At 41.0% G+C, this 17,449-nt stretch overlaps 1 pseudogene; it reads right to left on the reverse strand.

The window, feature by feature from the left end:
• Positions 1–211: 211 nt before the first annotated feature.
• LOC127123579 (receptor-like kinase TMK4) lies at positions 212–1,071 on the reverse strand (annotated as a pseudogene).
• Positions 1,072–17,449: the final 16,378 nt, after the last annotated feature.

Raw genomic sequence — 17,449 nt, forward strand, 5'->3', positions numbered from 1 at the left:
TCATGCTACTGGTTTAAGAACCATGATGGTGGTGGAAGGGTTAGGTCTGCAACAGGTATAAATTTCTGTCATTTTGCAACTGACTGCAGCCTTATGTTCATAATCAATGCATATCATATGTTGACTGATAGTATGGATTCATGATCTGATTGGCCCACTGCATTGCAGTATGGATTCATGCCCTTTTGTTTCGCGACATTCCAAGGCACATTTAGTATGGTTTTGCAGGAATACTAGATTGGGTTTGTGAGAAAGATGTGTCGTTAAACATTGTGGAAGTGCCTTCATTGGCTTTCCATCTTTGCAGAGCTTGAGGGAGGCTCATGTGAAGGTCAATACCATAACCATCTTCTTCTTCATGACTGGTAGGCTTCCATTGCTCAACTAGAGGAACTAGGACATTCACTGCATGCCCCATATCTGGCCTCTGGTATGGTTCGTGAGCAGTGCAATGGCCTGCTAGCTCAGCCACTTTATATATGCTCTTTATGGTTTCTTCGTCGGGGTTCAATGTTTGATCGATTGCTTTAGGGATGTTCTCCTTGTTGACTTGTACTCGGCGGAACCATGAAACAAATGAGATCGTTCATCAGGCATAGTATCATCCAATGCCCTTCTACCAGTAATCAATTCCATCAGAACTACTCCAAATGCATAAACATCTACTTTGGTTGTCACTCTTCCAGTGGCTGCATATTCATGTGCCAAATATCCAAATGTTCCTGCTAGCCTCGTCTCAACGGAATATTTCCCATCAGGTGCATTTTTAACCAAACCAAAATCTGCAACCTTTGCTCTCATGTCATCACCCAATAGTATGTTGGAGGGTTTTAAGTCCCTGTGAATGAAGCTTTGCTGAGCTAAGCTGTGCAAGTATTCAACTCCCCGCGCTACATCCAAAGCTATTGCTACCCTTTGTTTCCAAGTCAAAGGAGCACATCCGTTTTCACCCCAATCAAATAGATGTTGTGTTAATGTTCCTTGAGGCATATACTCATACACTAAAAGCCTTTCATTTCCATTAATACAGAATCCTAAAAGAGCAACCAAATGCATATGCCTAACTTTAGTTAGAACTCAATCTCTTCTTGGAACTCATTCAATTGATTCAAGGATTATGATGGTGTGTGAAGGGTCGAGTAGTGATTGAAGCAAACGGCATAGTAGGTCTGCAGCAGGTAACAATTCATGTCATTCTACAACTAACTGCAGTCTGGTCTTGCACAATATGTTAGTTCCATTTCTCGACTAGCCTTGCCAACTGTCATGAATGGTGTAGCCATTGGAATCACATTGGTTTCCTTTTGAAGGTGGGTATTCTATGATAAAAATGCATATTCATTCACGGTCTGATTTGTTAGAATGAATTGCAACAAAGTGTTGCAAACTTCTGCAATATTTCATGACAGGCTGGATATGATGAGTGACCCCTGCTAATTTGTTGTAACTCTACGCATTAATTCCTTTATATCATGACCATGGTTCTGTTATGATTTTGACTTGTGGTTCAATGTTTTTGCTAGGTATGAGGTCAAGTACAGGTCTTGATCAAGACAATATACCACGCACGACTTATCGAAGCAACCAATCCTTCCTGTAACGGATGACGACACCTCACTGCGGCTTATATGCATATTGCATAAGGTGTTGCAATATTTTGCAACATTTCATGATAGGATGAAAGTGACTCTGCAGGTGAGATTCAACCGTTGATTGGTTGCAAATGATCAAATGCAGGTTGAGTTTACTGGTTACAGTTGCAGAATGCCGATGGTTTTACATTGATGCAGGAAACTTGATTTTTAATCAACTGATTTTGGTTACAGGGATGTTTCTTGTAGCATGGCATTAATGTGGACTTGTGCAATGGTGTTGCAGCATTTATGCCCATCCTACAGGTCTATTTTTGGAAATGGCTTGGCATAATTATTGTCGCTGTTATGATTGAGATTAATCATGAGGGCACAAAGGACAAAATAATAGAATTAGAGGCAAATCACACTAATGGACAGGTGGCAATTGATCCACCTTTGGTGCAAATAAGGAGAAGCGTACGAGAGAGAAAGGAAAACAGAAAATATTCTGATTGAGTGGGCATAAAAGGGAACAACAAAGAGAGTAGTGGGTGTGGAAAATTTGGTAATCAAATCTCTCTCTCCCTTGTAATTCTGTTGGTGGAGTAGTACTCACCATTATCTTTTCCTTCTGTCCTTTCCTATAATTCCTTCAAATGGCATGTTAGCCATATTTGCTGAATATAGCAGAGAGATTTTTTCTAAGTTGTAACCTCTTTAATACAATTTAGTGAAACCATATTCTGCTTCTCTATTATTCTGTTACGTTAAATTTTCTGACCATACCATTTGGTGCTTTCATCGACCACCTCTCTGATGGCAGAAAACACTCGTATGAAGACCATGGAAACAGCGATCGCAACACTCACTGCCACGCTCCAAGCCATTCGCGAAGAAGCAGCTCGTGATCGCAGTGACGATCGAGCACGAATGGAACGCATCGAAGCACAGTTGAGTTCGCTGCAACAGGGTAATGCCTCGCCAGGTGGAAGGAACTCGTCGGGATTTTCGACGTTGACGTCGTCGTCGAACCCACCGTTTCAGGTCAGAAATGTCAAATTAGATTTTCCCCGTTTTGATGGCTCCGATGTTTTGAACTGGATCTTTAGATCGGAACAATTTTTCGAGTATTATGCAACACCAGATCCTCAACGTCTCACTATTGTTGCGATTCACATGGAGAAGGATGTTGTGCCTTGGTTCCAGATGATGGCACGAAACAATCCTTTCCAATCTTGGGCTGCTTTCACTAGGGCTTTAGAACTGGAATTCGGACCATCCCCATATGAATCTCCTAGCCAAGCCCTGTTCAAATTAACCCAATCCACCTCTGTTGCTGCTTATTACACCTCCTTTACTGCTTTAGCTAACCGTGTCCAGGGCCTCAGTCCAACTGCCATTTTGGATTGTTTCCTTAGTGGACTCAAACCAGACATCAAAAGAGATGTTATAGCTCAAACACCTCATTCCATTTCCAAAGCCCTTGCCCTAGCCAAATTATTTGAGGAAAAATACACTACACAGACAAAAAACACTTACCCTAACCAACACACCAAACCTTACCCTTCATCCAACTCCAAAAACTCGACCCTACCCCCTTTGCTTCCAACACCACCGGCCAAACCACCATTTAACCCACCAAAAAACCCCCAATGTCAAACAAATCACGCCTACAGAAATCCTCCTCCGCCGGGAGAAAGGTTTATGTTACTATTGTGATGCCAAATTCACCATGTCCCACAAATGTCCCAATAAACACCTTTACTTACTACAAGTAGACGACGATGATCGTAATGACCACATTTCTGACCATATCGACCAACCTCTTACCATTGACGAGCTAAGTTCATCCATGGAACATCATCTCTCATTCAATGCTCTACATGGATCTATTGGGGCAGGTACCATGCGATTCAAAGGGAATATTCAGGGTGTTAAGATTCAAATTTTATTGGATAGTGGAAGTTCTGACAATTTCCTGCAACCAAGGATTGCTCACTGTCTAAAACTTCCAATTCATTCTGCAGGTAAATTTCCAGTCCTTGTGGGTAATGGTAGTAAATTGAATTCAGAGGGATATATTCCAGACTTACCAATTTCTATCCAAGGCCATGTGTTACATGTTCCGGTATACTTACTATCTTTTACCGGTGCCGATTTGGTTTTGGGTGCACCGTGGTTGAAAACACTAGGTCCACACATCGCTGATTATGATGCATTATCTATTAGATTTTATTTGCAGAATGCCTTCATCACACTCCATGGTGATAAGTCACCCTTTGTAAGTCAAGCTCAGTTTCATCACATTCGCCGTCTTCATAACACTCACTCCATCGATACTTCATTCATGTTGCAGTTTAATACTGTTGCTCATCACGAAGCAACTACCATATCCTTGCCCTCTGATATGTCATCAGACTTGCAGAGTTTACTTGCATCTTTTATGGATGTGTTTGGAGAACCTAAGGGCTTGCCACCACCCCGCGAACAAGACCACACTATACCCCTTTTGGAGGGCAGTAACCCAGTTAAGGTACGTCCGTATCGATACTCGCACTGTCAAAAGGAACAAATAGAGAAAATGGTTAAGGACATGTTGGACCAGGGTATTATTCAACCCAGCTCGAGCCCCTTTTCTTCACCTGTTTTACTCGTAAAAAAAAAGACGGTACATGGCGTTTTTGCACCGATTACCGTGCTTTGAATGCTATCACGGTTAAAGACAGCTTTCCCATCCCTACTGTGGATGAATTGCTAGATGAATTGTTTGGTGCCACTTACTTCTCTAAGTTGGATCTACGTTCTGGATACCATCAGATTTTAGTCAAATCCGAGGATCGATTTAAAACAGCTTTCCGTACTCATCAAGGATTGTATGAATGGTTAGTTATGCCGTTCGGTTTGTCTAATGCGCCGGCATCATTTCAGAGCTTAATGAATCAAGTTTTCAAAGAGCAACTCAGAAAATCCGTATTGGTGTTCTTCGATGACATACTCATTTACAGTCCCTCTTGGGCAACCCACCTTGAACACTTGGAAGTGGTCCTCACCTTGCTGAGACATCATACCTTATTCGCTAAACTGTCTAAATGTTGTTTTGGGTTGACAAAGGTAAATTACTTGGGTCACACAATATCTAGTCAAGGCGTCGAAATGGATATTTCCAAGATCAAAGCGGTTTTAGATTGGCCTGTTCCCAAAAGTATTAAACAATTACGTGGTTTTCTAGGGTTATCCGGTTACTACCGTCGCTTTATTAAAGGATATGCCTCTATTGCAGCACCATTGACATCATTATTGAAAAAGGATGCTTTTCAATGGAATAACCAAGCAACCATTGCTTTCAAGCAGCTCAAGACAGCAATGACAGTAGCTCCAGTACTTGCTCTTCCAAATTTTCATCAACAATTTATTCTTGAAACCGATGCTTCGGGTTCTGGTATTGGTGCAGTGCTAAGCCAAGATAAACACCCAATTGTGTACTTCTCTAAAAAGTTGTCCACACGGATGCAGAAACAGTCCGCTTATGTGCGCGAACTCTATGCTATCACCGAAGCTATGGCGAAGTTTCGTCATTATCTTATCGTCACAAGTTCACAATCAAGACAGATCAAAAAAGTTTGAAGGCTTTGACGGATCAAACCATCCAAACATCGGAACAACAACATTGGTTGCACAAATTTCTCGGGTATGATTTTACTATTGAATATAAACCGGGCTGTGAAAACCTTGTTGCCGATGCCCTGTCTCGCTCATTCTTCATGGCTTTCTCTACCCCACACGCTGTTGTGCTAACTGTAATTCATGATGCTATCAATCACGATCCCCATTTGGCTAACATACGAAATCAGTGTCTCTCAGGGCATTGTCTGGATGCTAATTACCAAGTACGTCACAACATGCTGTTTTGGAATTCTAGGTTGGTCATTCCTGCGGATAGACAGATTATTGAATTGTTACTCCAAGAGTTTCATGCTTCCCCTCTTGGTGGACATGCTGGTATCAGCCGTACCAAGGCCAGATTAGCCTCTCAATTTTATTGGCCAACCATGAACCGTGACATCAAGGATTTTGTATCTCAGTGCTTGGTTTGTCAGCAAGCTAAAGCATCCACTACACGTCCAGCAGGCCTGCTACACCCTCTTCCTATTCCAGCTCAAATTTGGGAGGATATTTCTATGGATTTCATAACAGGTTTGCCTAATTCAAATGCATACTCGGCTATTCTTGTTGTTGTTGATCGTCTGTCCAAGTATAGTCATTTTACTGCTCTGAAAAGTGATTACACGGCTGCCAAAGTTGCTGAGATTTTTATCAATACAATGGTTAAACTCCATGGGTTCCCTAAATCAATTGTATCGGATAGGGACAAAGTTTTTACTAGTCAATTTTGGCAACAACTCTTCAAGTTAAGTGGTACTACTCTTGCCATGAGTACAGCATATCATCCCCAAAGAGACGGACAATCTGAAGTTGTCAACAAATGCCTGGAAATGTACTTACGTTGCTTTACGAGTCAAAACCCTAAGGCTTGGTCTAAATTGCTTCCATGGGCCGAATTATGGTACAATACAGCTTTTCACACCAGCATCGGTATGTGTCCGTTCAGAGCAGTATACGGCAGAGATCCTCCTATGCTAATTAAGTATGACAGCAGCCCGTTAGATCCCCCTTCACTCCAAACGTTACTACAAGAACGTGATAAGGTCTTGGCTTTACTCAAAGAAAATTTGTCCAAAGCTCAGCAAACAATGAAGAAGTTTGCAGACTCCAAGAGAAGGGTCTTGGAATTCCAAGTGGGTGACCACGTATTGGTTAAGCTCCAACCTTACCGTCAATATTCCATTGCCTTACAACGGAATCAAAAACTGGGGTTACGCTATTTTGGTCCTTTCCAAATCATTGCCAAGATTGGTCCTGTTGCCTATAAGTTACTACTGCCCCCTACCGCAAAGATTCACCCGGTTTTCCACGTGTCGGCTTTGAAACCTTGCAAGGGTGAGCACAATGTCCATTATCTGCCTCTACCCTTGACTACGAATGAGTTGGGTCCTATTTTGATGCCTCAGACTATCATTCAGTCTCGTGTGATTCTGCAGCAACAACAACAAATCCCACAGGTGCTGGTACAGTGGGAGGGTCTGCCTAGGTCAGCTGCAACATGGGAAAATTGGTCTGAATTTCAGGACAATTATCCAAATCTTAACCTTGAGGACAAGGTTAGTTTTAATGGAGGGAGTAATGTTATGATTGAGATTAATCATGAGGGCACAAAGGACAAAATAATAGAATTAGAGGCAAATCACACTAATGGACAGGTGGCAATTGATCCACCTTTGGTGCAAATAAGGAGAAGCGTACGAGAGAGAAAGGAAAACAGAAAATATTCTGATTGAGTGGGCATAAAAGGGAACAACAAAGAGAGTAGTGGGTGTGGAAAATTTGGTAATCAAATCTCTCTCTCCCTTGTAATTCTGTTGGTGGAGTAGTACTCACCATTATCTTTTCCTTCTGTCCTTTCCTATAATTCCTTCAAATGGCATGTTAGCCATATTTGCTGAATATAGCAGAGAGATTTTTTCTAAGTTGTAACCTCTTTAATACAATTTAGTGAAACCATATTCTGCTTCTCTATTATTCTGTTACGTTAAATTTTCTGACCATACCAGTCGCCTTGTACTGAGATAGACGCACCGGGAGGACCGATAATGCATCCATTTTCCAATGTCCATACATCCTGCTGCACCAAACAGGTCTAGATGGCTTTCTTACTCGCTCCATATCCTGAGGACCACTCTTGGAATTATTGATTTTCCGGCTGCGAGGAGGTATGTTAAGGTATGACGACAATTGTGCTGAATGAGACTTGATCGATTTTCGTTAGCATTTTGTAACTCCCTCCATTACCAAATGTAACTGAGTGGAACACGATTAACAATGGTAGACCCTGTTAATATTGGCTAATGTTTATTTTCACCTCCCACCAATCTAAACAGGATTCAAGTAACTCTTTATTATTCTCATACTTCAAGTTTAGTCCATTAGGCACACTCTGCAACTTGCCAACAGCCACCCTATCAATATTCTTGGATTCTGTAGTGATTATGACTTGGCTTGCTCATGCTTTGTATTTTGCAGGTTTTGGAGGTGAAATGACTAGCCAAGAACACATGAAGTGGGTTGGACAAAACACACAAACAAATGGCCAAATTGGATTTTTGAAGCATCATGGACAAATGGCAAACTTCAGGATCAAGATTGAATTTTAGATTAGAAATAGGATCGGGACCTATGGATTTTAGGAGTTTGGGGATTGGGTTGACTTTGGTCAACTTTGACCGAAAAGTAAACTGTTGACCAAAGTCAACATGTGGTCAAACTTCCATATTTTTTTTTGTAATTTTCTCAATGCTTGGACATTTGTGATGAATATGTAATGGCAATTGAAGTTACATGAATGAAATGAACGATTTACATATAGAAGTGATCCTTGTATGACCTTGGGTGAACTGAATTTGAAATGAATGAATTTGATGACCATGATTATGACAATACCTTGACTTGAAATGCATGATGAATTTGAAATGAATGAATCATTAACATGTACCAAGGGACATAACCATATCTTGAATGACCAATGACAAACGTGAAGCAAAGATCTTGACCAGGACCAAAAGGCACAATGAACTAGGACTTATGGGTCGAGCACTAATGGAAATGACAAAGGCACGGAGTGGACTTGAGTAACATTGACCAAATGAAGCCAAGCAAAGTATGAACCATGGTTTGAAGATACTCGATGAAATAGCACAACATGCACTTAGGACCAAACCAAGGGATGCAATCACATGATGCATATGTGGGGAGTGAGAAGTCTAATGGAATCAGGAGTAATATGATCCACATGCCTGAACTACGCACAAGAGGTTGGGTGAAACCTTGGTCAAGTAAGGATCCTCAAAATAGGGTTTTACTTCCTTGAGGAGCCATAGTTAACACCAGGTCCAAGCACAATACCCAAGCATCAAGGGACATCTCCATATTAAGGTTTGATTGGGGCCACCCCAAGTTTGCTGAGAAATCCTAGTTTCCACTAGGTGTAAGCATAAAGCTCTGAATTCAAGTCACTGCTTTCTTGTGTTGAACCTTGCTAATGCAGATGAAATGCATGCTCATGATGATATGCAAATGTTTAAGTTAGTGACCTAGATGAACATTGTGAAGGTGTAGGGTGACTTTTGGGGTATGACAGTTGCCCCTATTTAATCTTCTCGAACCTGAATGTACGGATAGCAACGACGTCCAAACAATCGAGGTGGGAAGGGATTAAATACTATAATATCGGAAAATTTGCCCACGCGGAACAAATGGAAAGCTATGCGAAGATAGGTCACAATGAGGGTCTTCTTCACTGGGATATGTGAGATGAACAAGCTAGTCTTTGTGCAGGGCAGCTGCTGGGAATCAGAATGTTATGTGGTAGATGGGTATATCGGTGGTTGGGTATGCATGACATACGCCATATGCTAATGCAATATGATCGATTATTTAAGTCTTTCTCTAAGTTTTTTCTTTTTCTCTTATTCTTTCCTTTCTTACCTCCCTTATCATGTTTTGGCACATAACAGGTGATTGAGGTATTCCCGCAGGATTTCGTGACGGTAAAAGAATCAGGTGTTTGCAAAAGGCAAGTACCGGTGGATAAAAGAATTGAAATAATATCTCTTGCAAAAGGCAAAGAGTCATCTTGCTAAAGGCAAACATTTCAACTAAGAAGTGTCATTTTCTCGCGACAGATAGCAACGGCTCCATAGCAAGAGAAAATGAATCTCCCCAAATACAGTCAAGATAACAAGGATAGACAGATTTCTCTCACAAAAGGTGATGAGAACTTCTTAACAAAAGGTTAAGAAGTAAATGGGAATGATACGATCTTGCTGGGGAAATGGTTTTCGCACACAATAGGTAGCAACAACTCCTTTGCACAAGAAAGAGGTCTTCCAAACAAAAGTTTAAGAAGAAAGGTGATTAAATTTCTCACACAAAAGGTAGTGAGAACTCCTTAACAAAAGGTTAAGAAGAAAATGGGGTATGAGATTCTCGTACAAAAGGTAACGGGAACTCCTAGACACAAGGTCTGCTGGGGATTCTCACACAAAAGGTAGTGAGAACTTCTTAACAAAAGGTTAAGAAGGCGCATGAAGATGGACGTGATCCCTCACACAAAAGGTAATGAGAGCTTCTTAACAAAAGGTTAAAAAGAAAGGTGAAAGGATTTCTCATACAAAAGGTAATGAGAACTCCTTAACAAAAGGTTAAGAAGAAAATGGGGTATGAGATTCTCGTACAAAAGGTAACGGGAACTCCTAGACACAAGGTCTGTTGGGGATTCTCACACAAAAGGTAGTGAGAACTTCTTAACAAAAGGTTAAGAAGGCGCATGAAGATGGACATGATTCCTCACACAAAAGGTAATGAGAGCTTCTTAACAAAAGGTTAAGAAGAAAGGTAAAAGGATTTCTTATACAAAAGGTAATGAGAAACTTCTTAACAGAGGGTTAAGAAGAAAATTGGAAGGGATTTCTCATACAAAAGGTAGTGAGAAACTTCTTAACAGAGGGTTAAGAAGAAAAATGGAAGGTATTTCTCATACAAAAGGTAATGAGAAACTTCTTAACAAAAGGTTAAGAAGAAAATTGGAAGGGATTTCTCATACAAAAGGTAATGAGAAACTTCTTAACAAAAGGTTAAGAAGAAATCGAAAAGGAAAATCTTCCCATACAAGAGATAGTACCGACTTCTTTGTAGGGGGATATTTCCAGGCCAAAAGCAGGGATCACTTACAAAAGGTAAGCAAGTTCAAGAATAACATTGCTCGAGCGAAAGACTGAGGAGACTTACAAAAGGTAAGCAGCTGGGGATAATAATCTTTATGCAAAAGGCACAAAGGAGACTCCCGAAAGGTAAGCTAGAAGCGGAAGACCTCCCATGCAAAAGGCATGGAATACTTATGAAAGGTAAGTAAAGGACGAAAGGTCACAAATATTTGCACGAGGCAAAACAAAGAGTGGGACAAGACCTGCTAGGTAAAACCTAGACTAAAGGGGATCTGCCAAACAAATCTGGGCTTTGGCATACTCTGACATGTGGGGAACTTTGCAAATAGGTATGAAAATCTCATGTTGTCCCTCAGGCACAACGACGGGGATGAAGTTCTCAAACAATGGCTACCCAAACCCCGAGACTCACCAAACCTACATCAAGTGTTTAAACAAACAGGATGCAAAGATCTGACAAAGGTACCCTACTCGTGCGAAAGGCATCGAGGGGGAGACGTGATTTCATGCACAAAGCAACGAAATAAACTCACGAAAGGTAAGTTGTCTCAATAATCTTCTCCAAGCAAAAGGCAAGGAGGACTGGCACGCGGACGAAAAAGACTTACAAAAGGTAAGTGATTGATGAAAGACACCAAAGGGTACTTGCAAAAGGCAACAAGAAGAAGAAATATCTTGGGAAAACCTATGGGGAATACCAATCCAAGGATCCTTGATGATGTTCTCGTTGGGGAGGAAGAACGTATCAACAACTGATTTTTTCTTTTCCTTTTTTATGCTTTCGAGAAAGACTTTTATGCAGTTATGCATGCTTATTTTATATGGCGTAATGCTCCATCCTGATGGAATATGCTACGTCCTTTTGGGGATGCAATGTTATGTAACGCATGATTATTTATGCAATGCTGATGTGTGGTCAGGCCTTTGGTTAGACAGTATGGCAGGAAATGTCTGGAGATTGAGAACATTGGGGTACCAGTAACCACTGGGTTTATCAATTAAGATCAGTGTTCTTTGCTGAAGGATTAGGGGATGTGTTTAGCGTGACTCCCCGACATTCATCTCGAACTTAGCAGTCTCTTATGCACCGTGGATCTTGCTCTGAACAACCTCAAAAGTACATACATGATCTTCCTTCTCTAGTTAGCCATGCCCCAGTCTGTTGGGAATTTTCATGTATTGCCCCACTCACTAATTATGAAGCCGCTTTGTCATGATAGCCATCTCGATCGGACCTGCCTCAGTACCTTGGAACTGTATACCTCTGATCAACTATCTCTGAGAGATTGATTTCTTGGATTCCTGAGGTATCTTTCCCCAATGTAGGTCTTGGAATAAGCTTCTACCTCTGCTCAGCGGAGTCTTAGGTGCTTGGTCTTCTGACGCGATCAACTGGAGTGATTTACCCCCTTGACTATCTGATCTTTGGAGAGATTCGCCGAATCTCGACCTAACTGTTTCAGACTGACTGAATCTTGCTGAAATTTCTTGGCATAACTGTCTCAGGTTGATTGAAATATGAAACATCTTGTCCTTCTGCTCAATGGAGCTCTTGGACATTCTGCTCCTTGATGTAATCACATGAGGTAGCTGGTTGCTGCTCAACGGAGTCTCAGGCTCTCAGCACTCATTGTGTTCGATCAAAAAATTGGCGCTGCTCAACGGAGACTTAGGCGTTTTATCTCTCTGAGTACGATCAAATCAAGGCGACCTATTTCTGCTCGACGGAGTTCTCAAGTGTTCTTCTTATGATTCAATCAGTTGAAGTAATTGGCCTCTGCTTAACAAAGTCTTTGGGCATCATTCTCTTCTGGGGTCATCAAGATTTCCAATGCACGTTCATTATGGGAAGTCTCTTGACATCAAATGCTCACTCATGAGTAATGCAGGTTCATTTTTAGAAATGTTAACAACAATGTCATGTTTATGCTAGTTTTGAAATCCAAGCATGCTCACTGAAATTATGACATATATGAATGCATCAATGATTGAGAATGTCATATCAATATCAACACATATGAGTAAATTGATGAGGAGTCAGTTTTAACCCGATTGTTCTGACTATAGTACGCCTTCGAAATAAACCTTTGCTTCAATTAGGTCTTTTGAGGGTTGTAACGTGGTCTGGTTCACGGTTTAAGAAAGAAAGGATATAAGGCTCGAACCTATCCTAACCCACCCACTCTTCGTGATGTTCTCCAGTCCTACGTTCAGCTAGTTTGATACAAGCGTTCTTCTTCCGAAGGGATTTGAAGTGAAAAGGTTAATGGACCCACGAGGTTTTTAGTGTGACAATCATCTTTCTCTTGTTTGGCTTGTAGCCACACGATTTTGCTCTTGCTGAGGATTTTCTTTTGATTCTTCTTATGCAGATTTGTTTTTTTTCGATTTCCCTACTTTGGTTGGATTGGTTCAGATTTACAATCCACAGGGATGCCCTAATTTTTGCCTAAGTCACTCGTTTTCGAGTTTTCGAGTTTTCGACTTAGCGGGCTTTCTTTCTTTTGATTTTTGATTTTTTGTTTTCTTTCCTTGTTTCTTTTTATCGAGACAAATCGTGTGGCGTCTGGCCGTTTGATTGGAAGGGTTGTGACCGCCTCGTGCCTCTGTGGGTGAGGGATAACTATTTCGAATTTGGTGTTTTCCGACCCCTTGTGAGGGATAAGATATGGTTGGTCCTCAGATGGGACACTCCTCTTTTGAAGTTTGAACGTTTGGTCAAACTGACTGACGACTACCCTGCCCCGGTTTGAGATTTAGGGTTTTATATTTAAGAAAGAAACTCCTACTTCTTGGCTCGAAGGGGTTAACTAGGGATTATCTTCCTTATGTCTGCGGTGTTTGGAATTTGAAGCAATGCCTTACATCATCAGCAAGGTTTTATTCGAAAGCGTACAAGCAGCGAATTCGTTTCGTGTTTTTAATTTCATCATCTTCCTCCCAAAACCAAAATTTGACAAGATAAAGTATGAGTGGACACGAATGGATTTATCCAAAAACATGCATATTCATTTCAATGTCATTATTATTCAAAACAAACAAGTTTATTACAAATGAAAGTTACAAATGACAATCAAGAAAATCACACATGAACATGTTTTAACCAAACTAATGACTACGGGCACAATTGGCCTTATTCAGATCCTCATACTTGAATTATTAGGCTGGCAGCAGATATCATGACCATCTTCAAGGAGACCCTTCTCAGACTTTTCTCATAGGCGTAGACTCTTCAAATCTCCCCAAGCTTCCATTTGCACTGATCATGGCATTGCAGATGTGCCCTCTTGTGGAGGCATGGGAATGCTTACTATGTTCAGGCCTTGCGGTGTGAACATAATAGCCCTTGAATCAATTAAGTCTTGTACCTTGTGTTTGAAGGCTCTGCAGTTCTCAACGGAATGCCCCTGTGCCCCAGCATGGAAATCACATCGGGCGTTGACGTCAAAGCCGGGTGGATATGGAGGAATCACTTGGAGCAGTTCCTTTGGCACTATCAATCCATCTTTGATCAAATACGGTAGTACTTGACTGTACGACATTGGAAGTAGATCAATATGCCTTACTGGCTTTCTTGGTCTTTGTCGAGTGGGTTGTCGCAACTGATTTGGGTACTGGTTCGGCACAGGGTTCCTTTGCCTTGGTCGGGGAATGGGGAATGGCCGCTGATATGGAGCCCTTGGAGGCATAGGATGTGGATGAAATCCACGAGGCTGATCCTGAGATGGAAGGGGGTCAGGCACGCTTATTGGAGTGACCACTTCTGGTTTAACAGTTGGCACATGATTGCCTTCCTTCCTCATCATCGACTGCAGGATCTCCATGATCAGACTCATCTGAGTCTTCAGCTGGTTGATTTCAACCTTCATTGCCTCTTGATTTCTTCGTAACTCTTCCATGGTGATCTGCGACATGCTTCTAGTTCAAGACAGATATCAGGCAATCAGCTTTGTGGGAAGTAATTTGTCTGTCAAAAGGCCAAGTGATAGTGAGATTGGTCTCATGAAATGTAGGATGTTTATGTGAACGATGCATGAGTATTGTATCTTCTTGTATTATTTATGATGCATGAATGCATGAATGCATGGATGTACGGTTCATAAGCATGGCTTCACAACTTGCACAACTATGTAGGATCATAGGTTCGAGATATGGATGGAGGATAACATTCTGATTGTTTTTCATAATGGGGGATCTCACCGGTCGTAGTCTAAGGTTAGATAGGGACCCCAAAATCATCGATTCATTTTTGGCAGTTTGTCGCTTACGGCAAAAGCTTGCCGGTCGTCAACTCCCTCAAATGAGCCTCTTCTGGGTGAGATCTTCGTACCGACCCATACGAGAAAAGCTTCTCGGGGGGCCGAACTACGCGACCATCGACATCGGGTTCTAGACAAGGGTCTCAAAGTCATGGACTTCCTTGACTGTTTGGCGCTTACGGAAAAAGCTTGCCGATCGTCAACTCCATCAAGAAAATCTCTTTTGAGTGAGATCTTCGTACCGACCCACACGAGAAAAGCTTCTCGGGGACCCGTACTACACGACCATCAACCTTAATAGGCCATAAGTTTAATGTTCTACAAAGGTCCTTAGAGTCATGGATCCTAATGAAGACATTGATCGCTTACGCCAAAAGCTTGACGGTCATCAACATCTCCAAGAGAATCTACTCTAAGCGAGGTTCTCGTATCGAACCTTACGAGAAAAGCTTCTCGGTGGCCCATACTACTCAACCTCTCCTATCTTAAGTTTACACTCTAGACTCGGGTAGAGAGTCTTTCCCACAAGGTTGCTTGCAATCAAAGTGACATCCCTTTGATATTATAGAACCATGGAACCATACGTTAGATCATAAAACTTAATGCGAAAGGCAATAAATAAAACAAGCAATCAAAAGGATAAGCATACACACATGCGAGGAAGCAACCTAGATTAGGCTTGACTTGCTTAGGGAGGTATCCCCATCAGAGTCGCCAGCTGTCTGTAGCGGGGTATTCGTTACCATTAGAGATATTGACTAAATCCAAGGTAAACCATACAAGTCGAGTCGCCACCGCACTTCTATTTATCCAAAGGAATGGTTAGAAAGCGAACAAAAACCTAAAAGTTTTATCGAATCAAAAACTAGTAAAAATGTCAGAGATCTAGGTAAGGGGGTTGGTTATGCAATGGGAAGGTTTTAAGCACCCCAAAACATCCTAGGTACTCCTAGGGAGCCCTTTTCATAAGTGTTGTTCTAGTCTAAAGGGTGTAGGTATATCTAAAGTACTATTTACTAAAAGGAAGGTTAAAAGAAAATGACTCGCAAGGATGTCGCATCCACTGCCTACGTATCTCATCTGAGTATGAGAATCAGAGTCTTCGTAGCTTGGCTAACTACGGGAACAAGGGTCTCGATTGCAATTAGGGCAAGGGAAAGGGACGGTCTCGATCGCAACGAGGGCGAGAGAAAAGAATCGCAGCAAGGGCGAAAGCAAGCAAGGATTAGTTGTTAGTCGTCAGCCAAACTCGGTAAGACATCGTGTCTCGTGCCTACGTATCTCATCTGAACATGAGAATCAAAGTTGTCGTAGTTCGGCTAATTAGGGGTTAAAGATTGCCATCTGATCGTGGACTTACAAAAGAGGACACCAGATGTGTCAAAGGAGGGTGGGCAGTGTGTTCAACATCCTAACAGTAGGTGTCGCAGCTCGCTGAATCGAGTCTTAGGCAGTTACCTCTTTGCAATAGAACGGACTGACATGCCACAATATCGAAGACGCACGGAAGGTCTAAAAGTGGGGAAGCTCTGCTCTAGAGTTGTCATGCAATATGGACCTATGTGTTAGGATTTATAAAGGGGAACATCTACCTAATGTTAGCATACAAAGAATAAGGGAATTCTACCCATGTTATCATACAAAGGGTTCTACCTAAAGGGTGCTACTTAAACGGAACAAGAGTCGACGGATGGAGCAAAAAGAGGAGTTACGGATAAGGGTAGATGGCGATGCCGGAGGCAATCGACTTACAGGTAGATGGCGATGCCTGAGGCAATCGACTTATAAGAGGAATGGCGATGCATGAAGCAATCGACTTACAAAAAGATGGATGAATACGTGCTGGTTCTGTTAAGTTTTGAAAATGATTACTCGACGTTGGATCGAGCTTTTGATCTTGTTTTGAAATGATTATCGGATGTTCGTTTTAATTCTTGTATTAACATATGAATAAAGAATGAAAGAATAAATATTATACACTTTATGGGAGAGGGATACATTTGTTATGAATGGGGATGGTTCATGGTATTTAAACAATAAGAATATATGCCTCATACATCATACAAGTAGGCAACAGTTAATCAAACAATAAGAATAAGTAAACAGGTATATAATAAAATCAAAGAATCAAAGAATGAAATAATGGAACATTAAACAATTCATGGGAAGTATGAACATGTTAAACAATCAAGCAATGGTAAGTATGGATGAAAGAAACAAGTATAACAAATGACAGATGGACCAGACAAATGAAAAGATGCACACAAAGGGTCCACCGAATAATTTAATCAGGAAATAAGGTAAGGACCAAATAAAATCAAGGTAAAAGGCCTCTAATACATGGCATATGAGATGAACAAGGGAGGATCAAAAGATCTCTTCAATTGCCATAAGCAATCCCTAAGTCAAACATCGATCATAAAGAAGTCAACTGAAAATTCAAGTCAACTTAAAAAATAACAAATAAATAGCAAATTAATCAAGAAAATTATGAAAAATTAAACTAAATAAGGTGGGGTCAGGACATCATCATCCCCCAAAAAGATTTTAAAAATAACGAAAATTGGTACATAAATTAATTAAAATAAAACAGAGGTCAAACCAAAAGTCAATTAATGAGACTAGGTTAGAAATAAATCAAGAATAAATAGTAAATTAATCAAGAAAATTATGAAAAATTAAAATAAATAAGGTGGGGTCAGGACATCATCATCCCTCAAAAATATTTTAAAAATAATGAAAATTGGTACGCGAATCAAATAAAATAAAACAGAAGTCA

The sequence above is a fragment of the Lathyrus oleraceus genome, chromosome 2 (genome assembly GCF_024323335.1).
Source record: "Lathyrus oleraceus cultivar Zhongwan6 chromosome 2, CAAS_Psat_ZW6_1.0, whole genome shotgun sequence".
NCBI lineage: Eukaryota > Viridiplantae > Streptophyta > Magnoliopsida > Fabales > Fabaceae > Lathyrus > Lathyrus oleraceus.